The sequence below is a fragment of the Aplysia californica genome, unplaced genomic scaffold (assembly GCF_000002075.1).
Source record: "Aplysia californica isolate F4 #8 unplaced genomic scaffold, AplCal3.0 scaffold00070, whole genome shotgun sequence".
NCBI lineage: Eukaryota > Metazoa > Mollusca > Gastropoda > Aplysiida > Aplysiidae > Aplysia > Aplysia californica.
In genome coordinates, this window is record NW_004797340.1 from 1,854,390 (window position 1) to 1,857,269 (window position 2,880).

At 40.5% G+C, this 2,880-nt stretch overlaps 1 protein-coding gene across 1 annotated transcript in view; it reads left to right on the forward strand.

The window, feature by feature from the left end:
* The first annotated feature begins 580 nt into the window (after window positions 1–580).
* LOC101852834 (collagen alpha-1(XVIII) chain) overlaps window positions 581–2,880 on the forward strand; it is an 8,666-nt gene continuing 6,366 nt past the window's right edge. Inside the window, exon 1 of the mRNA XM_035968619.1 lies at window positions 581–1,647. The gene's annotated coding sequence lies outside the window, so the exon portion shown is untranslated. The remainder of the gene's footprint in view (window positions 1,648–2,880) is intronic.

The following is a 2,880-nucleotide window of genomic DNA, read 5'->3' on the forward strand; positions in this document are numbered from 1 at the left end:
CAGAACATTGCTGGAGAGTAGGAAAGGAGGTGAAAGGAGACAAATTTAGAGAAGAAAATTTTTTGATCGATACCCGGATTCGAACCCGGGACCTTTGAATGAGAGGCGAACACCTTAACCTCTAGGCCACGAGAGCCCCCGGCGAATCATTGGTCCCTGCTTTCCCTGGGAGGACATTGGAATTTCGCCTCTATTGTTCACTTTTGTCTTTTACTTTTCAACCTCTGTTGCCGTTTGTTAAAAGCGTCGAGGGGAGATGCTGTTTTCTATTGCCGGCCAACTCTGCAGTTCTTTCAATTGAGATGTTATAGCCTAATTCTCCAGCCTTGACTCTCTCAGTCCTTCTTTTGCGTGGTCCACCCATACTTTTATGGCCTGGGCATTTAATTTTAAAGGCTCGATCTCGAGGCTGGCTGGTTTGGTGACATTCGTAACAGGTGGCCAAACCATTTTATTTTCTGTTTTTCTATGAAAAGCAGGCAGGACTCTGTGCCAATTATTGTTGCTCTTCTTTTTCATTTCTCTGCCCGTCTCTGTTTGAACTTATTGTGATGTTAAGGGTTTTACGGAGACATAATAATATATCATCTCCCACACGCTGATTTTGCTTTCAAGGGTTTTACTAACTTGTTCAGGTTTGGCACTGGTAGCATAATATTGGTATAAACATTGAAGTGACAAACTGTCTCTTTGTGTCCATGGAGATGTTTGGATTAGATAGAAGGGGTGCAATAGCTGGTAGGTGACGGTGTTAGCTTTTTTAGTTCGCATTTCTATTTCTCTATCCATACATTATGGACCCGTTTTCAGAAGAAAAAAAGTTAGGCAAGCTATTTAAAGTCCCTGGCCTGTTTAAATTGTTTATAATGAACATGGATGTTCAGGGGACTATGATTTCGGTTAAATTTCATAACTTTTGTTTTTGATGTGCCTATTCTTATGTCAAATTTCTCACAGCTGTTGTTCAGTTCGGTATTCGGTAGTGTTATTTTGGGGGCTTTGTTGGTTAGGATGAATAAGAAATTGGTCGCCGGCAAGCAGAATTTAAGTTCATTTACACTTTCGGGTTTTGTGTCAATTGCATTATTGTTCTCATGCATATTATAAAAAGGGCAGAAGATAAAATGCATCCCTGACGTACTCCAGATCTTACTTTGAAATAGTTTATGTTGCCTCCCTTTGTTCTTCCTGAGCTTCTACTGTTGGTAGAACTCTAATATTTTCTTACAAGTTGTCTTTTGACGTCATACATTTCAAGTGTCTTCCACAGTTTGATACGGTTTAAGCTGCCGAAAGCCTTTTCCTGATGATGTTGGATTCCTTGTTGTGCTCGATGGTTTTCTTGCATAGCTGTGTAATATGAATACAGGCTTCGTGCATCGTGCATCTTCTTTTCTTTCGGAATCCGAATTGAGCTTCGCTCAGGTTTTTTTTTTTCTCTGCAATTACAGAAAACCAATACATGTACATACTACTTGACTGTCGATGAAATATTATTATGCTTCAAGGTATGTCAGAAGATGTTCTAGAAGACACAAGTAATTGCTGAGAAGACTGCAAGAACCGCATCTGTAAGACAACATCAACTGGAGCTATTGAAGCAGAAACAAAGATTAGGAAGACGCCCAGCAACTGTCAAGGATAGAGGTAAGCAACACTTTCTACCCTTATTAAAGTCCATATAGAGAGGTTCCCAAGAGTTGAGTCACATAACTGTAGGTCATCTTTGAGTAAGAAGTACCAGCACGCAAGCCTGAACTCACAACAAAGTTAGAGAATGTTCGTGGAGCAATATATAGTAGACGACACTGTGCCACATTTCAGGATATATTCCAGAATTTTCAAGAAGAAGAACCTGCCTTCCACCATCAAATAAAAAAAAAAAAAGAAAAAAAAAAAGGACCGACGTTCTTTGTGAGCTTTACTGGCAGTAAAGGGTTGAGGCAACAAATCGAAGGCTGAACATTCGCATTCTCTGACAAGTCAGTCAGAAACTGAAAGTTAAAGAAGAAAGCAAAGAAAAAGGAAAGCGTGGTGATGGGCTTTTAAGCTTCAATGCTTGATCTTCAACAGGTCATTTACCTTCTGATATCAACAGAGAGCACCCAGTTTTATTTGAAGAAGAATCTGACCTTTTACAAACTAACAAACAAAAGCTTCCACTGCTTCACTTGGCACGAGGGACTTACTTTACTTTTCTTTACTTTTCCGATCCAGCGGCCATTTGGGTTCTAGCCCTTCAGTCTGTCGATATGGCAAAGAATCGGCACGAGGGACAAGTAAGCATGGGAGCTCTTTCACAACCTGAAGTACTGTAACTGCACTAAGAAGATACAGAAAGTGAATTTCTTTGCTGACGGCTGTCCTTGCCGAAATAATAATCCAATCATGCCAGCGATGCTGGGGTATTCTGTCAGAACATTAAACAGCATGAAATAGATTTTACTCGAATTCTTGGAAATAGCTCATGGACGAAACAAAAGCGATGCAGTGCACAGTACATGTACAATAAATACCGCGGTGTCGAGGGCAGGGACAGTTTTGTCCCGACCGAGCTGAGGACACACAGAAAACTTGCAACAGCAAAACAACAATTTCACGTGACCCCGATTGGAGCATGGAGATTTCTAGGAATTCAAGGAACTCTCAGTGAATGTTGGTAGACGAAATCATAACCTGAGGTAATATTATGGAACAGAGTCAACAAAAAATACCCAGTAACTATTAAAAAAAAACATACAACAGACGGGCTGACCAGTCGTATGAAACCGAGAAAAATCAAGTCAAAGACTTTCTATTATCTGTACTGAACCACCATCAGCTCAAGCTTTTTTACAGCCCAGTATAACAAATTAGATTCATTGGGTCGAGGGGGGTGGG